Source organism: Puma concolor, chromosome E2 (genome assembly GCF_028749965.1).
Source record: "Puma concolor isolate L17-30 chromosome E2, mPumCon1.1.hap2, whole genome shotgun sequence".
NCBI lineage: Eukaryota > Metazoa > Chordata > Mammalia > Carnivora > Felidae > Puma > Puma concolor.
Genome location: NC_141681.1, coordinates 4,282,994 through 4,303,110, shown reverse-complemented (window position 1 = coordinate 4,303,110; position 20,117 = coordinate 4,282,994). Strand labels below are relative to the sequence as shown.

General features: G+C 62.9%; 1 protein-coding gene and 1 long non-coding RNA gene across 9 annotated transcripts in view; one reads left to right on the top strand and one right to left on the bottom strand.

The window, feature by feature from the left end:
* The window catches only part of GSE1 (Gse1 coiled-coil protein), a 389,746-nt gene that overhangs the window by 186,171 nt on the left and 183,458 nt on the right, over positions 1-20,117 (top strand). The window lies entirely within an intron of this gene.
* LOC147573316 (uncharacterized) lies at positions 7,675-14,119 on the bottom strand. 3 transcript variants are annotated; one of them, XR_015244614.1, is made up of 4 exons: positions 13,455-14,119; positions 11,050-11,090; positions 10,719-10,845; positions 7,675-9,026 (listed from the first exon to the last, which is right to left on the bottom strand). It is a non-coding gene; the product is annotated as an uncharacterized LOC147573316 (long non-coding RNA). The 3 variants fall into 3 exon arrangements; XR_015244612.1 differs by having other exon boundaries at positions 10,727-10,845; XR_015244613.1 differs by lacking the exon at positions 10,719-10,845.

The following is a 20,117-nucleotide window of genomic DNA, read 5'->3' as shown; positions in this document are numbered from 1 at the left end:
GCAGGTGGGGGACACCTGCAGGGAGCAAGGAGGAAGGAGAGGCCGGGAGGCAGGGAGGGGGCGTGCGGGGAGGAGCACTGGGCCGGGAGTCCGGGCCCATGGCACAGATGCTTATCGAACAGCCGCTCTGTGCCTGATGCCGTTCTGGCCCCCCAAAATTTTTCTTACGAAAGGAGCTTGCCCTCACAGACGGGCATGACCAGAAAATAAACATGTGCACAAAGTGATCCATGATCCAGGCAGAGTGTGTGATGAGGTCTTTGGAAATCGTAAGGCCAGGGGAGGGCAGGAAAGGGACACGTGGAGCTGAAGTTGCAGGAGGTGACATTCCAGCCTGAAGCTGGTGAGGAAGCAGAGGGCACGGTAGGTGCAAAGGCCCTGCGGCGGGCAGTGAGGAGAGGGGTGGGTGAGGCCGTGAAGCAGCCGGGACGGGTGCTTGGAGGCCCCTCAGGGCTTGGGCCTCTTTCTGAGCGGAGCGGGAAGGAAGCTTTCAGGTGCCCCGTGGGACGGAGCACTGTCGCCCCGGGGTTGGACTCGGTGGGCCCTGGCAGGCAGGCTTCGGGGGAGCAGCTGCTGGAGCCCGCTGGCTGTTCATTAACCAGGCCTGGCCGCTCTGGGCTCCAGCGGGGCAGGGCACGGCACCCTGCTCCCCCACCGACTGCTTTATCTTGGCAACAGATTGCACAAACCCCACAGCTAATATTGAACTTGCCTGGATTTTAAAGAGCAGCTGTAAACAGCACCGCTCCCGGCCCCCGGCCCTCTGATCCCTGCCTGCGGAGGGCAGGGTGTAGCTGGCCCCAGGCCCTGCCTGGGCAAACACTGCAGAGGGCAAGGAGGGCAGAGCCAGTTCCGCGGGAAGCGGAATCGAATCCTCTGACCTGCCCCGCTGAAGAGTGAAGATGTTCCTTTGGGCGGGAAGTGGCCGGAGGGACTCCTGTCTGCAGAGAGAGGCAAAGGTCCCAGACAGGCTGGGGAGTCATTTCCGGCCCTGCGTGGGCATCCTGCCCAAGCAGCAGCAGCAAAGCCAGGCCTCTGCCCTCCCCCGTGCCCGCTCCCATAGGCCAGCTCTAGCCTCAAGCCCCCTGGGGACACCCAGCCGGCCCCCACCCCTGCGCGGGGCTCCAGGCCTGGGCCCCCGTTTCTGGGCTGTGGTCACCTCCTGCTGTACCTGAGAGCCCCGGGGGGAACTTCAGGGCCCAGCCTACGGGGCTCCCGTCCCGTCAGTCCAGGGGGGCCTGGCCTCGCACACGCTCACGGGGCACTGCTGCGTCCTGGACAGTGAATCCCGACGGGCCAGGGGTTGAGAGGACTCGTGGGCAAAGGAGAGAGTGAATCAGGGCAGGGGGGCAGGGCGCCGGGAGGGGCGGGGCGGCCCCCGTGCTCCGCCAAGCCACCGCGGCTGTGGGAGAGTGGGCACCCGTCTGTCTGTCCGCTCGCCGTCCCCACCCCTGCTGCTGCTGCATGCAGAGCTCTCCCCAGGTGCCTGTCCCCAGGTCATCGCGTGTCTCGAGGGGGCCCCTCTGAGCCCCTGGCCGGTGTCCGTCCCGGCATCCGCTGCCCACAGACGGGGGCTGAGCTGAGGACACCTCCAGAGGTGGCACTTCCTGCCCTGATCGCTGACCAGGCCGAGCCCCTAGTGAGACCCGAGCCCCCACTCCCCAGGGCTCTGCAGGCCACACACCAGCCTGCTGTTTGGAGCTGTTGTCTACTCACGCGGAGAATGTTCTGGAGTCTCTTGAAGGAGACCGAAAGGCAGCTCTGGTCTCCCCAGCAACAACGACCCCGTGCGTCCCTTCACTCATTCATTTGTTCGCTTACTCAGTCGGTCCCTCGGGACCGTCTTCGGCTTCCCTGTGTGTTCTCAGCATCGGGGCAGGAAGTGGGCCTCAGCCCCCCCGCCCCTCGCAGAGGCAGGGGCCACATGTCCCTGTTGGAAGTCGAGGCTTGAGATGCAGTGTCAGGGCTGATGTTCGAGGCACCTCCCCTGTTCTACCCGTGGCCCGCCTTCCGTTAGGGGACCTGGAGAGAGGCCGGGCCTTCTGGAAGCGGCTGGCCTGGGCCTGGGCCTGGGCCTGGGCCATGGGACCGGACTGTGTCGACATTGTAAGCGCTGGCCCAGCCGGACTCGTTGGTACAAGCCACACGTTGACCCTCCAGCCAGTGGGATCCGCCCGCGTCACGCGGCCTGGTCCTCGCCCGCCTCTGGCCTCTGGGGTCGGGGGCGCCCGCCCACCCGCCAGCCGCCGTCCCTCTCCCTTCCCTCCCAGCCCTCCAGGATCTCGCTTAAATACTTTAAAACAATCTAAAAGTAATTATCACGAACAGGCTGCTTGGGAACACCTGCTCCATCCGTCCCTCGGAATCACTAATGTGCCCGCGCTGAGCGCTGACAGGCATCGGGCTCCCCGCGCGTCCCGAGTCGCCAGATGCTCCCGCGCCACGGCGCCCCCCTCGCCCCCCGCCACGTGGCACGGCGAGGGCCGCCCAGGCCCGTGTTCCTAGCACAGCTGTCACAGCGATCAGTAGGAAAATCATCACCCCACGAAGTCATACATATGGAACATCATATTTGCAGAATATTTATTTTAACATGTGTCAGGGCCTCCTCGGGTTGCAGGCAGAGGCTGTCCCGCACGTACGGGCGGCTGCAGCTTTCCTTTCATCCCAGAAGGCAGCGGGGCGGGCAGAGGGCCAGGCTGGCGGCGGAGGCAGGGGGGCGGGGCTGTGCACCCAGGGCTCCGGTCGGCCCTCCCGGGGTGCTCGGGCGCGGGGGGCTTGGCGGTGCCCCGTGTCCCTGCCTGCCCCTGTGCGGCCACAGCTGTCGCACAGCTGCCCGTGCCGTGCCGTCCCAGCCAGGGGCCGAGGATGGGAACCGCGTGAGGTATTTCAACAGGAAGAAGCTAACACAGGCCGCGGGTGGAACGGACGCCGGGGGACTGACCGAAAAAGCAAAGGGAGGACACGCAGGTCCCCCCCCCCCGGGGGCCAGGTTGCCAGAAGCCAGGAGCTTGGCACAGGAGGAGCTGGGAGCCAGACCCCAGAGGAAGGGTGTTGCTGGGCTGGGGGCCGCAGCCCTGCACACCCAGGGGACACCAGCACCCGGCCCACCCTCCGAGGCCGGCCAGCTTCCTAAAGTCACGGCAGCCCCCATTTATCAGGCTGTGCTGGACAGTCTTAACTCCCTGGCCTCCTGATGCTAGGACAGAACAGTTTTGTTCCTGAATCACGGGTGGAGAGTTCGAGGCTGAGACGCAAGTGACTCACCTTGGCCAAGAATCCACAGCAAGGATTCTTGCAGATTCCGCAGTAGGAATCTGAACTTCCTCCACTGCTCCCTCCTCGGGCTTAATATAGTTAGTATCCTATAGATACAGAGCTGTTTTTTTTTTTTTTTTTTTAATTTTTTTTTTTCAACGTTTATTTATTTTTGGGATAGAGAGAGACAGAGCATGAACGGGGGAGGGGCAGAGAGAGAGGGAGACACAGAATCGGAAACAGGCTCCAGGCTCCGAGCCATCAGCCCAGAGCCCGACGCGGGGCTCGAACTCCCGGACCACGAGATCGTGACCTGGCTGAAGTCGGACGCTTAACCGACTGCGCCACCCAGGCGCCCCTGTTTTTTTTTTTTTAATGTTTATTTTTGTTTGAGAAAGAGACAGAGTACGAGTGGGGGAGGGGCAGAGAGAGAGAGGAGGACAGAGGATCCAAAGCAGGCTCTGTGCTGACAGCAGAGAGCCCGATGTGGGGCTCGAACCCACAGACCGCGAGATCGTGACCTGAGCCGAAGTCGGACGCTCACCTGACTGAGCCACCCGGGCGCCCCCATACTTTCTTATAAATAGGGAGACTGAGGCACAGAGAGGTGAGGTCCCCTGCCCACAGCTGCTCAGCTACTCAGTTGGCAGGCTCCAGAAGCTATACTTTCAGTCAACGCTCTCTCGGAATTTGTGGGAAAAGGATGGAAGGAAGGATGGATGGATGGACAGATGGATGGATGGATGGATGGATGGATGGATGGATGGATGGATGATAGATGATGGTGGCTCTAAGATCCTCATGTTTTAGTGACAAGGGCTTGAAGAGGAGGCCGGAGAGGGCAAGGCAGGACACAGGCATGTGCCACACATCTCGCTTTGAATCCTGACTGGAGCCCTGGTCTGCTCACCTGGGAAATGGAACCGTGAGCTTGTCTACCCTGTGTGAGCCAGGACCTCCCAGGAGGAATGGGCTCGGCACGTGTCGGTTCTGTGCCCACCATGGCACACCCACAGCTCTAAGCACACGCCGACACACAAAACACACAGACTCGAATACACACACGCACACACACACACACACACACACACACACACCCAACACGCTGCATAACTCCCGAGAACACGTGAGGGAGCAGCAGACATCTGTGGGCACCCGTGTGCCTGCAACGTACACCTGCGAGCGAACGGAACACGCAGAGCCACACGCAGGGAGACATAGCCCCGGATATGTACACCTTCCCACGACGCGCGACTCCTGCCCGGAACATGCGTCTGTCTGGGGCACCTTCAGAGAATGGCCCGTCGTGCCAGATGCCCGTGATCATGTTGTGATGGGTGTGTGCCCAGCACACGTGCCAGTACCTGACTCTCGGAGCATAGAGAAGGCCCCGGCGTCTGCCCAGAAGTGATCTCTCCTGGATGCCTTGTGCCCGGGGAGCCAGAGACCCTGTATTTACCCCAGGGGCTCTGGTAGCTGTGGGCGGACGGGGCGCAGCTTGTCCTTACATGTGACAAGTGTGAATGTGCTAATGAGGCACAACACGTCCCCCCTGCTTCCTCAGCAGCTTCCCATGGCTCACGTGCCACTGGGGCAAAGCCAGAGCCCTTACTCTGGCCGCCAGGCCTAGTGTGATCTGTGCCACAACCCTCAACCCCACTGCTTCCCTGTCCTCATTCCCTCCCGCACTCTGCCTTACTTGGTCTCCTGCAGCCACACTGGCCTCCTTCCTGGTCCTCAGACATGCCCCAGGGCCTTTGCACTCGCTGCTTCTGCTGCCTTGAACCCTCTTCCCACTCACACGCATCTGCATGATCCCTGGCCTCCCTTCCTTTTTATAAGCGCAGCCTTGGTGAGACCTCCCTCCCTCCCTCCCTCCCTCGGGCTCTCTGTTTACCTTACCAGCTCTGTTTTTCTCCAGAGCTCTGCATCATGGCTGACACGTGCACGGATGTGCGTGTTTACTTATTCCGCCTCCCCGCTGGACTTGTTCCGCCCGGGGCGTTGTTCCCAGGGCCGTGCACGGGGCCGTGAACCGGGCAGGTGCACAGTAGGGGCTGTGCAGTGAGCGACTGTTGGCGGGTCTCGTTCATTCTCCTGTCCCCTCCATGACCACATCAGGGGCTTAGCCTGAGCCTGGCTCTGGGCCAGCTGTGCAGCAGGATCTTAACAGCGTCTGGCACTTTGCAAGCCCTCTCAGGGGACCCGGTGCTGGCCCGAGAGCTTCAGTGTTCACTCCCTGAATCTCCACAACCTTGTGGAGCACGAAGCCCGTTTCAAACAAGCACAGACATACGCCGAGGGATACCGTTTAGCCCCTCGCGGTCATTTGGAGCGGTGAGGCCACGCAGATAGCAAGACGAGCCATCCTTGTCCCGACTCGGGGAGTGTGCCTCCTGTGTGGTCGTGACCCCAGTGCGGAGGAGGGGAGAGGCCCCCACAGAGAGAGGTCAGGCAACCTGCCCGAGATCCCCCAGCCTTGGGAGGACCCCGCTCAGTAGATTCCCGGAGGGAGCCCGATGGGAGGAGGGCCGAGGGAGCCCCGCCTGGTGATTCGGAGACTGAGTCCTACCACAGTGCGTCCTCGGCACCTGCAAAAGCGGCCAGGGAGGAGGTGGGTGAGCGCAGCTGGTGAGCTGGGCCCACACAGTGGCTCTCAGCCCGGGCTCCCAGCCGCGGTCACCTGGGGAGCTTGACAAGATACAGGCACCCGCCTGCCACCCCCAGAGATTCTGGCGTGACTGGCTGGGGACGCGGTGTGGGCGCGGAGATGTGGCAGGTGGCGTTCACCTTACATGTACGGTTGGAGGGACTTTTACGCACGAATACGCCTGCGTGACCTCCGCCCAGGTCACAGTCCAGAACGGTGATTCTCCGACTTCAGCGGGTGTCAGAGTCCCCCCGGGGGCTCTCCCTCGGGCACAGCTTGCTGGCCCCAGCCCCGGAGTCTCAGGTTCAGCAGGTGTGGGATGGGGCCCGAGGACCTGCATTTCCAGCAAGTTTCTAGGTAACGCTGCCCCTGCTCGGAGATGCCACTTTGAGGACCTTTGAGGACCACTGACTGACACAAGGCATTCCCAACCCCCGTCCCAGAGGGCCCTGGGCGTGAGAATGTTTAAGGGCCCCCAAAGAGATTCTCCTGTGCAGCTAAGGTTGAAACTTCTGCCTCAAGGGGCAGATTTCTTTCTTTTTTTTTTTTTTTTTAATGTTTATTTATTTTTGAGAGAGAGAGAGGGAGACGGAGCGCAAGCAGGGGAGGGGCAGAGAGAGAGGGAGACACAGAATCCGAAGCGGGCTCCAGGCTCCGAGCTGTCAGCACAGAACCCGACGTGGGGGCTCGAACCCACGAACCGTGAGATCGTGACCTGAGCCGAAGTCGGACGCTTCACCGACGGAGCCCCCCAGGCGCCCCTCAGGGGGCAGATTTCTTATGTCCAGCGTTCAAACCCTGTGAGCTCGGCTGCGAGTTACAGGAGCCCGTCCAGGGTGGTCATGTGCAAAGCCTCTCCTGTCTAGCCCAACAGGCGGAGTGGCCAAAGGAAGAATGTCCAGGAGCCAGAGGAAGAGGGAAGCCACCTGGGGTGGACTGTGGCCCAGACCATGGGGGCGGGGGCGGAGGGGGGTGGGGGGGGACTTGCTCAGCCACAGCTGATTGCTGTTGCAAGATGGCGTGTGGCAAAATCTTTTTATTTTTTCAAGAGAAGCCAGAAGTCCAGATTTTTCTGTCAAATCTGATTTTCAAATGTTGGCAACTAATGTGAATATACAATTCTCATGTTACCACAGGGCAAAAAAACACAGAAAACCCCAACCGCAGAGCCTGCTTCTCTGATCCAAGCACCTGCCGGTCCCCCTCCCCCTCCCCCCCCATCTTGATCCTTTGGGGCATCGGAGCTGGAAATTGGCCCCCGGAGGGGATGGGTGTGGTGTCTTCCCCCTGTCTCCCCTCTGACACCTGGCCTTGACTCTGAACCCGCCTCCCCAGAGCTCCCCAAAGCGGCCCCGCCTTCCCCCCACCCCCTGAGCCCAGGGCAGGAGCGGGCTGCCTGGCACCCCCCAAGCGCCCAGAACCCAGAGGGCGTTGGGCCCCCTGGTCCCCCAGCCACCCACGCACCCTCTCCTGACAGCTTTATCAAGCCTCCAGCCTTTCCAGCCCCATTGTTCCTGACATCTGTTTCGGTAAGTGATTAATTGCAATTAGCGAACGGTTTGAAAGCCGGGAAGAATGCTCAGCAGAAAGCCCATCAAGATTAATGAGTGGCTGGGTTGTCAGGAGGGGGCATTGTAGACGCACCGCCGCAGCGGGACCTGGGGGAGTCGCTGTCCTCCGCCCGGCAGGTGCCGGGAAGCAACGTGGAGGCGACGCCCCCGCGCTCCACGCCCCCTATCTGCCCCCACAGCCCTCCTCCCCGATAAACGACCACTAGATGATTTCTCATCAAAATGCATGAATTACCCACTAATAGGCTATTAATAAAGCCCTTAGAGTGTCATAAGATTAGGTTCTGAGCATGCAGAATGGATTGCAGTGCTTCCAGAACATTCTGCCATTGGCTGGCGCGGGAGCGCGCCCAGAGAGGGGAGGCGGGGGGCGGGGTCACCTGCCCATGGCCCTTCCGCCACCCGTGACATCACCAGTGGGGCCGGCGAAGGGAAATCGCCCTTGAGGTAGGAACACTCAGCTGCGCTCACCTCCCGCGGGTAGAGACCGCTTCGGCCGGGTGTGGCCCGCCGACCGCGCCCTCCGCCGTCTCGCAGCCGTCCTGGCGCCCGAGCCGCGCGTCTCAGACGGTGGTTGGCACGCGAGCACGCCCCGCGCAGGCCTCGCCCTCGTGTCCGTGTGCTGGGGCGCGTGCACACGCGTGTTGTCGCGAACCTCGCTTACAGTGGCGGGCGCCACGCCACCTCTGCGGTTACACCTTCTGTGCACGGCCACGGCCCCTAGATCCCTTCTCTGCCCGTTTCTAAGGATCGTAGTTGTTCATCGAGGGACATGTATGTGTTGGGTGTTTTACAGGCATTGTCTGCAACGCTGTAGACGGGGAAACTGAGGCTGGGACTGTTTAAGCAGCAGGCCCCAGACACAGAGCGACAGAGTCGGGGCTGTCTCACTGGAGATTGAGCCTGGAGGTCCGGAGTCGTCACCCTGTGCATGGAAGGGCCTCTTGTTTTTGTTTCTTTCTAGTAGGCTCCATGCCCAACACAGGGCTTGAACTCTTGACCCTGAGATTGAGAGTCACGGGCTTTACCAACTGAGCCAGCCAGGCGCCCCCGAAGGTCCTCATTGTTTACCTTGTGCTTTTTCAGGTCTCCTTTGGGACCTAGGTGGTGATAAATCTCCCTCTCCCAGAGACTCTTCTGGGGACATTGGAAGGGGGCCTGGAGATTCTGGGGGATTCAGAGCTCAGACTCCGGTATCGACCCAGGCAGATGCTGTTACTGACCATGAACTGCAAGAGGGCAGCAAGTAATCGGGCCCGTGTGGGTTAAATACACCCCCGGTTTCGACTATAGGCGCCATTTCCTTTTCATTTAGTCTCCCAAAACCTGAATGAGGCAGCCCTTAAGCCCATTTTACAGACAAGGAAACTGAGACTGTGGGAGGCTAAGTCACCTGGGGCAGGTCACCAGACATAAAAGGAGGACTGTGATTTGATTAAGCTCAGGTCTGTCTGATCTCAACCCCTGGGTTCCTTGGGTGGATGTTGGATGGACGGACGGATGGATGGTTGATGTTGGACGGATGTTGAGTGGATGTTGGTTGGTGACTAAATGGAAGAAAAGAAAACACTGGCTCTATGAGGGAAGGAAGAGCCATTCTTCCCATCTCCCTGGTGGGGAGAGATGAGGTGAGCACAAGTTCCGTAGGGTTGTGGCCCAACCCCTCACTGTACCAGGGAAGGAACTGGGTCTCAGAAACAGGAAGGGACTTGCGGCCGTCCAGGGTCTGTCAACAGCAGATTTTGAGCGTGGCCTCATCCCTACAACATAACATCTGCCCACGCCGGGAGTCGCGTAAGGGTGTGTGCTCAGACGTCACCCAGTGGCACCAGGTCACGTTCCATCTTCAGGTTGTGGGGCTCCAAGGCCCAAGACCTCGCTGTTCCCCAGCTGCCCCAAAAAGGCAGGGGCTGGGGCTGCAGGGCCCTGAATCTCAGGGATATGTTTTGGAAATCTATTTAGTTTCTGGTGGCTCCCCCCCACCCCCAGCCTCTGTGGCCTTACCTGGATTGGGGTTAGCCCAGGGTTAGTGGGGGGGGGGGGCATTTGAAAGGTTGTGCCCTCTCTACTCTCTAACCCCACCCCTACTTTGCGCTTCAACAAGCATCCCTTGAAGGTAGCAGCAACTCAGTTCTGCAGGGGTTTTTCTTATCCTGATTTCACTGATAGGGAAACCACTCCTGGATCGGGAGCTCAAGACACTGGCCTCAGGACACACAGCTGATAACTGGCTCAACCAGATGCCTGCCCGGAGTTCTGGCTGGGGCATCAGCTCAGTCATTAACACTCTAGTGCGATTTTGTCAGCCTGAGCCTATCCCTGGAGTATTTACAGCTCCAGCTTGCTGTTGAGGGGAGGCATGAAAGCTGCTGGTGTGGGGGTGAGCCTGGGGCGGGGGTGGTTAACCTTCCCGGTTTCTGGGCAATCCCTTGTCTGGGCCCAGCTGCTAGGCCTCACTCACAGGTCCCAGAGAGAGTCCCTCTCCTCTTGAACCGGGGCGAGAGCTGAAACTCTGGGTCCAGAGGGTTAAGGCGCGGACGGGGCAGCCCGGAGGGGGAAGGCTCTGACCTTCCGGGGAGTCCCCGGAGCCAGCTCCCGCCCCAGCCGGGCCAGCTGGGCACGCGGCCCAAGCCCGGGAGGGCCGGTGGGCGCCGGCCTCGCCGCCGGAGGGGCGGGCCGGCGGCCTGGAGGGAGCCCCGCTGGCCGGGCGCCCTGGTTCCCGGGCAGGGACCCCACGCCGCGGCCTTCCCCAGGTCGGAGCCCGCCGCCGCCGCAGCCGTCCGCGGCGGGCGATCGGGGCCGGAGGGGCCATTGCGCGCGGGGGGGGGGGGGGGGGGGGGGAGCTGGAGCGGACCCGAGCCCATCAATAAGGGACATCTGCTTTAAGAGGTGGGGACAGGGAGGGGGAAGGTTACTGCCGGGGTCGCGCAGCCCCCCCAGCAGCGCCCCGCACCTCCCCGGCGACTTTTGGCCTCGGAGCAGATGGCGGGGGCGGGGGGCGCGGGCGCAGACGGCTGGCCTCACGTGTTACCACACCCACGAAATCCCAGGGGGGAGGGGAGCGAGGAAGCAGCCGCCTCCCCTCCCCCCCTCCCGGGCCATCTGATCTTTCTCCCAGCGGACGCCTCCGCTCGCCCCCGAGGACGCGCCTGGGGTCACAGAGGCCCCCTGCCCGCCCTCCCAATGATCCCCCGCCCCCAGAGGAAGTGGGGGGAAGGGCAGGGAGAGCCCGAGGGGACTTTTTTACATGTAAATATGAGAACTGGCCTCCTGGAAAGGCTTTTTCCCTCCTCGTTTTTATTTCTAGAAAGCCTGATGTTGCCAAGCCCGGGGCCTCCTGCTGGACCAGGAGGCTGCCGTCTGGTGCTAGGAAGGAGAAATGAGGAAATAATGCCATCTAGGGAGCCGGCACCCACGCCCCCCCCCCCCCACCCAGAGGGGGGAGCTATATGTTTGCACAACCGGGTGGGCTCCACCCAGGAAGGGGGCGAGAGGGGGCAGGCCCTGAGGCCTGTTAGAGATCTGAGCCTAGGAGGGGATCTGGGTTGGGCTCCCAAAGCTCCTACTCACTGCCTGCCGTCTGGGACTCCGCCTGGCCTCAGTTTCCCCACCTGTAAAGCAAACGTGCTCTTGGTACACCTTCCTTCCGGCTGTGGGGGGTCAAGGAGCCGGGCGGGATGTCCCTGAGGCCGGATCCCAACCCCTAGGGCCCTAGGATGTTTGTGCAGTGACTGTGCCGTCTCTGGGCTGGGATCCTCCCCAGATGCTTTAGCTGTGTGGCGTCGGGCAAGTCGCTGAGCCTCTCTGGGCCTCCAGCTCCCCGGATTGTAACAGTGCTCCCCTCACGCCGCAGCAAATGATAAGTACCCTTCGTTATTTTCGTCACCGCTCCGTGTCTGCTTCCCTGAAGCTGTCCCAGGCTTGGGGAAGGGAGGTCTGTGCTCCGCATCCTGGAGGCTGCCGACCTCTGTCTGTGTCTCTGCTTGAATCGGACCCTGTGTTTGTGCCTCTGCCGCCCCCATCGGACCGAGCCCCCACTCGACACCCCCCTCTTTTCTACACTCCCTACAAGGCGTCAAACACATAGTAGGCACTTTATAAACTTTGGGGAATGAGTGAGTGAGTGAACGAATGAATCCACGCATCTGACGCGAGGGGCTGCGAGCCCGGCCTGAGGGACCCTCGTGTTTGAGGGCCTCCTGGGCCTTTGCTCCTCTTGTGCAAAGTAGGGAGTGTGTTCTCCAGGGTGGGACAGCAAGGAGGAGGGGCTGCGTCCTTGCCCGGTCCTGTGGGAACCCCCAGGCCCGCGCCGGAGCCTCCGTGGAGGGCAGCTGTCCTCCACGGAGGTGGTGGCCCTGTTCGTCGAACCCTCCCGAGACCCTCAGAGGTAGGTGCCAGTGTCCGCTTTCGCAGATGGGCAGACTGAGGCCCAGAATGGCCAAATCACTTGCCCAGGCTCTCACAGCTAGAAAGTGAGACGGCGGAACAGAAACTAAACAGCTCCCGAGCTTACGTGTCCAGAATGCGGCGGGCATTCTCAGGGAGCGTCTGTGAAGTTGGTGACGAGACAGGGGGCCGAGCTCACAGAGCTGCGCCCAGGTCCGCGGGCGCTGAGGTCGTGTGCAGAGATGAAGGCCCAGAACCGGCCGGTGCGGGCAGCTGCTCCGGGCCACCCAGCCCTCCACGCGGCCTCCGGCCTGCCCTCCACGCGGGCTACCTGGACAGGTGTTGGCCTGCGCCCCTGACCCGGGCCCTCCCCGTGCAGCGGGGCCAGCCGGGATCACCCGCAGGCCCAGGGCAGCATTGCACCTCCCCGACCTCCCAGCTGGCCCCTGGAGACCCCCTGGCCTGGGCTGTCAGGGGTCACTGGCAGCCAGTCTGTCTGCAGGCCCCAGGGGCTGTGCCCTCCCCAGCCCTGCTCCCTCACCCGGTCCTGACCTGGACGGTGATTTATGTGGTGGCTGCAAAAGGCCACTTGAGGTGGGGCCCGGGGACAGGGGCCGGGACAGCCAGGAGGCGCCAAGGCTGACGGTGGAGGCCTGCCCCGTGACCCCGGGTGGCTGTGGGGACAGCAGCCCTGTGCAGCCTCCCCTGGGCACCACGGGGCCTTGACTCCCGCCATCTGGCTCTCCCGGTCCCGGAGGCGGGGAGCGCCCCCCATCACTGGCTCAAATGGCCGAGCGGCAGGAGGGGGAGAGACAGATGGCAGTGTGCCTGGAGAGGTAGAGGGTAGAATGCGTTCAGAAGCCCTTGCAAGGGGGAGGGTGTGCCCCCGCCCCCACCAGGCGCCAGGCTGAGGCACTTTGGAATTCTGGGCCTGTGTCAGTGGGGAGCGGGGTTCTGATGAGCCTGGGGGTCCGGACTTGCCGGATGAAGCCTCCGCATCCCGGCACAGACACAGGTGAGCATCCACACGCGTGCACGGGGACGCCCACACCTCCATACACAGGCACACGGGGACACGTTTGCAATACACGCAGACACGTCGGCACGGGCACACACACTCGCCCACCCACGGACGTCTCTGCCCTTCCAAGGGTCACCAGCCCACTGACGAGCAAGTTCCTCCCTCCGGACTTGAGAGCTAATTCTCTCCTCCTGGACCCTCGACGCCTGCTCTGGCCCACCTCTCCCTCCAGCAAAACCTTTTCCCAGAGGAACAGGCCTGTCTCCCCGTCCTGCCCCCAACCCCCCCTCCACCCCCACCGCCCCCATGGCCTCCCTTCTCCCTGTAGCCGTCAGAGGGGAGCCCACTTCACTCAGTCAAAACCACCTGGCTTACGGCAGCTTCCCGTAACAGGTGGAATAAAATCCCAACTCTTTATGACACCTTAAATGCCTGGTGTGGTCCGGCAGCTCCAGTGCCCCCCCCCCCCCCAGCTACCCCCACAAGGAGCCCCTGCTGCAACCCCACCGACGGCTTGTTCCATCCTGAACAGAAGATCTCGTTTCTGCCTCAGGGCCTTTGCACTTACTGTTCTAATAGTCTGGTGCTCCCTTCCCCCTAGAGTGTCTTTGGTTGCTGAAGTTGTGTCCCTTGATTGTCTGGCTGTTTACTCTCTGGCTCCCCCAGCTCAGCATCAGCCCCATGCAGGCAGGACTTTTGCCATATTCTCTGGGGCCTGGAAGAACCTGGTGCACGTGCGCAGTAGATGGTTGATAAATGTTTGTTGAGCGAATGCATAAAGGGTGTTGTGATGGACTCATTGGCCAGTTCAGAGCCGCCGGTGCGTTAGGAAGCAGGAGGTTGAACCTGACTGTGGAGGTAAACTGAGGCTGGCTGTGTGCAGCCAAGGATTTGTCCAGAATTTCAGGAGAGGGGTGTCTGTTCTCCCATCAGGGCTCGTCCTAAATCCAGGGTGATCGCGTCTCCAGACCCATCTGCAAAGACCGTATCTCCAAATAAAGTCCCCTTCTGAGGTTCCATGTGGATGTAATTTGGGGGGGGATGCTATTCAACCCTGCGTGGCCCCCATTCCCTTCTCCGCATGCTGCTGCCTGCCACATGAGGGGTCCGGGGGCGGCCACCCTGCCCGCTGAGAAGATTTGACATCTCTCTGAAGAGGGGAGGTCCAGCTTCCACCCTGGGGGCCAAGGACAGGTCTCCTGGTGTGGCCCCCAGCAGGCTGAGGTGAAAAGGGGCTCCTTATTACCTGTCCCCACTCCACCAGGGGAAAGCTGCAGCCAGAGCCTGGAACTCTCCGGTCCCCGCTGTCCTGCACAAAGACAGTCCAGTCTGCTGTGACCAGACCGTGCTGCAGATGGCCAATGAGGGCTGTGTAGCTCTCGGCCAAGCCATGGCCTGGGGCGTGTCACACGGGTCCCAGTCCTGGCCCCAGCTGTGTGACCTGCGGTCCGTTTCTTCACCTCTCTGTGCTGCTTTCCGATCTGAAACATAAAGATGGTGTCCCGGGAGAGGACTTTCGAAGGAGGAAGTGTGTGTACTTAGATCTGGGTCCGGCCCGAGGTAACGTTTACGTACGAGTTAGGTATTGTTACGATGGGCACAAACTGAAGCACCCTGGCAAAAAAAAAAAAAAAAAAAAAAAAAAAAAAACAAAGCTACACACAGAGGTGTAGGACAGAGGAGGAGGCGAGTGTTAACAATGTAGCCGGGCTGAGCACAGCTGCCCTCCCGGCCCCGTTTTGTGACCACGGGAGAGGCTGGGGCGGTAGGAGCCCCAGTGCTGCGAACCAGCCCGGCGGAAAAGCGTGCAGCCGGGTGACCTTGTGGCGGTTCCCAGCCTCTCTGAGCCACAGCTTCTGCCACGGCGGTGGCTGCGCCCACCTGTGTGCCTTGTGGCACCCAGAAATAACACAGAGGCTTGGAGCGCCCGTCTGGAAGCGGGGCAGGCCGGTTCGGGGAGGCAGGGAGGGGCGTTCTAGGCAACTGGAAGGGCCTAAGTCCCCCGAGCTGGCTGGAAAGCACTTTGGGAAGGCCGGAGCCCTGAACCCCGTAGGGGAGACCACAGACACGCCTGGAAGGATGCTCAGTGCCTTTTCCAGATGCAGCCCCTCGTCCAGTCCGGCAGCATCCCTAAGGTGCGTGCCTAAGGAGGCCTGCCGAGTCTGGTTTACTTGGAGAGCAGACACTGGGCCAGCCGGGAGGACCTGGGGTGGCAGGGTGTTCTGGTCGTTGCTCTGTTTCCTGGGCCGCAGCCCAAAGGGCAAAGGTCATGGCTCACAGTGCCGGGGTGGCCCCTGGACCTCTGCAGGCTGCGGGGGGGGGGGGGGGGGGCGAAACTTTCAGCCCCTACACACACGTACGCGCACACACACACACACACGTGTACAGAGATTGGTGCGCACAGAGACCGATATGCACACACGCACGCAGACACGTACATGCGCACACGGAGACGGGTCATGTGCAGAGACACGCGCGTGAACGCACGGGCACGCACGCGCGCTGCAGCTGGGGCCCCGGGCTGGTGGAAAAGCTGCCTTCTCGACATAAACCTGTGGCAGCTGGAAGGACTGGAAGGCACCCGGCCTCAGGCCCGACCTCCCGTCCAGCCAGGGGGGACCTCCCGCCCCTCCCTGTCGCCCCGGCCTCCGCGTGGGTGTCGATACCCGCGTCCCTCCCGGCGGCTTGATTTCCGGGACCGGTCTCGGGAGGCCCCGCCGGAAGTGAGGCTGCAGGGGTCTGGGGCGGCTCCTGATTCCTGGGGCTCCCCCCACCCCACTCCCCGCACGCTGGGAGGCTGCCGCCTCTTTCCTGCACGCCTGGCCCTTGATCTTCCCTGGCTTTATCTTCCCGCCTGCGTCGCCGTGGGCGCCCCACGGGGCCCCTTGCTCTGAGCCGCCTGGGACGCGCGTTCGCACCCGGCCCTCCGCTCCCCCACGGGGCTCCTGCCGCTTTCTCTCCGCTCTGGGGAGCACCTGCCTCCTCCGGTCACTGGGGGCTCCGCACTGGGTGTGGTGGGCGCGGCTGTGAGCACCGTGGAGGAGGGAGCCGCTGCGCGGGCCCTCGGCCACCAGCTCCGCGGGAGGGGGGGCGGGCGCGGGGGCAGCGCGTGAGCGCTGAGCGGGAGAGGGACACGGGACCCCGCGTGCCCGGGGGGGCCCCCGCTCGCGGCCCTGCACAGGTGCAGGCCCAGATTCTGTTGAGCTAAGCTTTGCGTGGCGGGCGGCTGGCAGCGAGCTGCTGAGCCTTCCAAAGGTAGCAGCCATCTGCACCGTGATAAAAAGCCCCGAGGATGATAAATAGACAAGTCGCACTTTTATTGGATTGCAGTTCGGGACCAGCCACTTTGGGTTTGGCACTGTGTTAACGACAGATTTCTGCTTCCCTTGCAAGGCCTGGCCTCGCGGGGAGAGCGCCAGCAGCAGCGGCCTCCTCCTGGTGGGAGGGAGAGCTCCCCCTACCCCCTGGCCCTGGGCGGCTGGCCTGCCCCCCCCCCGCCCCCCCCCCCCGTCCCCCTCCCCACCCCTGTGGGTTTCTGCCGGGGGCCCACCTGACGGCCCCTGGGGTCAGGCCCAGCTAGGGGTTCACATCCCAGCTCTGACGCCTGCCGGCTGTGTGTCCTCGGCAGACCAGCTAACCTCTCTGTGCCCCATCTGTGAAATGGGCAAACACCGGCATGCACCAAACAGGCTTGGGAGGCTCTGTGAGTAATGGCTGCATGCGTAGCATTTGGAAGAGCGCCTGGAGTACATACGGTGAGCGTTATGTAAATATTAGCTGCGGGTATCCGTGCCACCAGCATATCATTATCGTTGGGGTTCTTGCTTCCAGAGAGCCTGGCCCGGCCCTGGCATCGCACCGCAGGGGGCCGGGTGGGGTCAGGTCAGGGAAGGAGGGGCTCATTCCCGGGAGGACCCCCACTCTCCCAGGATGCCGAGCCCCCCCCCCCACCCCGTGCATCCGTGCACTCGTTGAGTAAAGGCTTTGGGAGGCAGTTGAGGTGCTCTGTGCCTCGGTTTCTCCAGGGGTCGAGAGAGGACAGTATCAGAAGTTCCCGCATAGTGTCGGTGACGGGCGTCAGTGGGATGGTCCACGGTAACCTCAGGGGCCGGCGCCTGGCTCCCAGTAGGTATGCGTCAACGGCGGCTCCTGGCGTTGGTGGGGTTTGGGACACTGGGGTGCCGGGGCGTCGGGGCAGGAATGAGAAGGGCACAAGGGCTGGCCCAGGGCAGGGCGCCTCACAGACGGCCACCAGTGGGTTTGCAGCACATGGGGGGCCAGGACCTGCCGTGTGCCCGGCCCCGGGGGCCGAAAGCTCAACCTGGGAGATGCGTGGACGGGACACACGGAAGGTGGGACGGGGAGGTGGGGCACATCAGCTGGCGATTCGGCCCGGGTTGCCTTGTCTGTGTCCCCGGGGGCCCTCCCGGGCCGGTCCTGCGGCTCTGCCTCCCGGCCTCTGCTGTCCACGCCTGACCTTCTTTTCTCTCCACCTTCCCCCCACCCTCAGCCCCTTCCGGAGCCCAGAGCCCCGCTCCTCGGTGCCCCCGACGACGTCAGGTGCTCTGTGTGCGTGCCGCGCGCCCCACCGGGCTTCTGTTTTCTGCCAGGATGCGAGCCGGCGCTCCGGGTTCTGACCCTGAGTGCGACCCCAAGGCCCTGGACCCTCTCAGTGTCCAGGGAGCCAGGCCAGGCTTACCGGGCCTGCTCTCCGCCCAGACTTTAGTGGACGACACGGGTGGCAGTGTGCAGTCCGCCTCCACTCCCTTCGTGGCCCGGGGTCCCCAGCATGCGTCTTCCCCCTAAGAGGATGCTCCCTTCGGCCATCAGCAGCCGGGGCATTCCAGCATGCGGTGAGAGATGCCTCCAGAAGGGGGCCCGGCCCGCGTGAGTGAGTGGTGGCCAACAGCTTGGGCTCCCGAGTTCAGACCCCGGCCTCACCCCTTGACCTTGGGGAGGCAACCTCTAGAGACCTTGGCTTTCCAATCTGGAGAGTGGGGCTGCTCCACGAACCGGCCACACGGGACGTGGGGGTGCTCGGGACATGCCAGGCGTTTCCCCCCCTCCGCGGGGCAGGCACCTGCCTCGGCCTGTCTCCCCATTTCAACTTCAACGTGACCCCGTGGGTTGGCCGTCTTCCTGCTTCCCAGATGGGGCGAGTGAAGCTTTGCAGGGCTTAGAGCTTTTTCAGCATCTTCTGGTTAGCAAGCCGCAGGGAAGGAACCGAAACGCCATTTCCCCCGCCCCAGGCCGCGATGAGCACGGAAATGCTCCCGAGACGCAGCGAGCCAGGATTTTAGGTGTGAGGCCCGCCCACGGGGTGCCTTCCCAGGCACAGCTTTGAGACGCCGTGTACCCAGCCAGGACTCAGCCTGGTCAGCAAATTTCCAGAGAGAGGCCTCACCTGCTGTCACATACGCCCTCACGGCCAGGCTGCCATGCTCTCTCTGGTGGGGCCGACGCAGGGAGCAGCCACCGGAACCAGGGGCCTGCTCTGTCTCCGCCCTGGGGACCTGAGTGCAAGCCTTCGCGGCTGGCAAGCGAGGGCAGGGCGGCCTGGCGGCTGGCGACGCCGACTCCGCAGCCCGGCTCTCCTTCTGGAGCCGGCTCTGGGCCCCGTCACTCGTCCCTGGCCCGTCGCCCTCTTTAGAAAAGGACGTACAGACCTCAAAAGCCAGATAAGAGCCATTCGGGTCCGAGCGTCTCCACCCCACTGTGCATTCGGACTGCCTGGGGAGCTTTGGAAGCGCGGCTGGGCCCAACCTCAGGGATCCCGCAGCGAGCTTCTGGGTCTTTCCGTAAGGTCCACAGATGACTCCAGAGCGCAGGGTGGAGAACCCCTGACCTTCAGGAGCCTGTGCTCTGTATTTATTTTTGTGTGTATGCGTGTGTGTACGTTTATTTATTTTTGAGAGACAGAGATCAGGGAAGGGGCAGAGAGAGAGGGGGACACAGAATCTGAAGCGGGCTCCAGGCTCTGAGCCGTCAGCCCAGAGCCCGACGCGGAGCTCGAACCCACGGACCGTGAGATCATGACCCGAGCCGAAGTTGGGCGCTCAACGGTCTGAGCCCCCACCCCCAGGCGCCCCAGGAGCCTGGGCTCTTTAAATAACTGTCGCGTTTTTGAAAGGTGGCATGTCAGAGGCACGGAGAGACCGACCGCAAGGGAGGAAGGGAGGGAGCATTTATTGAGCGCCTGCCGTGTACCCGGAGGTACTCCAGGTGCCCGACACATGCCCGCGTTCACCCCGGTGGACGTGAGACCCAGAAGAAGGAGGGGGGGCAGATGTACCCCTTGCCTTCTGGTGCCTCCCAGAACGAGCGACCCCCGACCTGTGGCCGTTTCTTCCCCCTCGCTCCCGCTCACTGGTCTGGTGCCTCCTCCTCCCTCCGTCCGCTGAGCTCATCAGACTGGCGGGGGTGGGGGGGGAAGGGGGGGGTGGGGGGACCGCGGGCCGCCCCCCACCCCCCCTGCCCCTGCAGCCCCGGGCAGGAAACCACCAACGTGCTTGCGGGAGAGGCAGGCACAGCTGTCGCTAACAGGTGAGCCCTTCCCGAGCCGCGCTTCTCCCAGGGCCTCCTGGAGACATCCGTAATGAAGTGCAGCTGTGAACTCCGGTTTTGGGTCAGAAAGGCAATTTCTCATCTCTCCCCGCAGCAACGGCGTCGAAAATCCGGGAGCTGTGCGCCTCCTCCCCCCCCCCCCCCCCCCCCCGCGCGCCCGTCGCCGCCCCCCGGCCCTCGCCCACCGAAGCAGGGGCTCAGGAGGCGGGCGTCAATAATGACGCTGTCAGAGGCAGGTGGCCCGGGTGCGGAGGGAGCGGGCTCGCGGGGCCGGCGAGGCTGGGGTAGAGGAGCAGCTGGCCGGGGTGCTCTGGGAGGCGGGGAGGCTGCTTTTCCTCTCGTTTTAATTGGTCTTTGTGACTCTAACGGCAGGCCCGATTCACCTAGTGGCAGCGTGTGGGCTCGGGGCTCCCGCCGCGCTCCGCATCTGAGGCATTCGCGAGGCGCCAGGCAGCTGTTCTGGCCTAACCGGCGTTTCTGGATGGTGCTGGGCCTGGAAGGGCCTGGAAAAACAAAGCCGGGGGTGTCTGGGGGAAAGGCAGGGCCCTCGCGGGGACGGGGGCCAGTGGCCGGGGCGACGCAGCCCGGGGGAGCCCCGGCTTCCGGATCGGGGCCTGTCACGCCGCCTCGGGCACAGGGTCACCCGAGGAGCCGGGTTCCGTCAGGC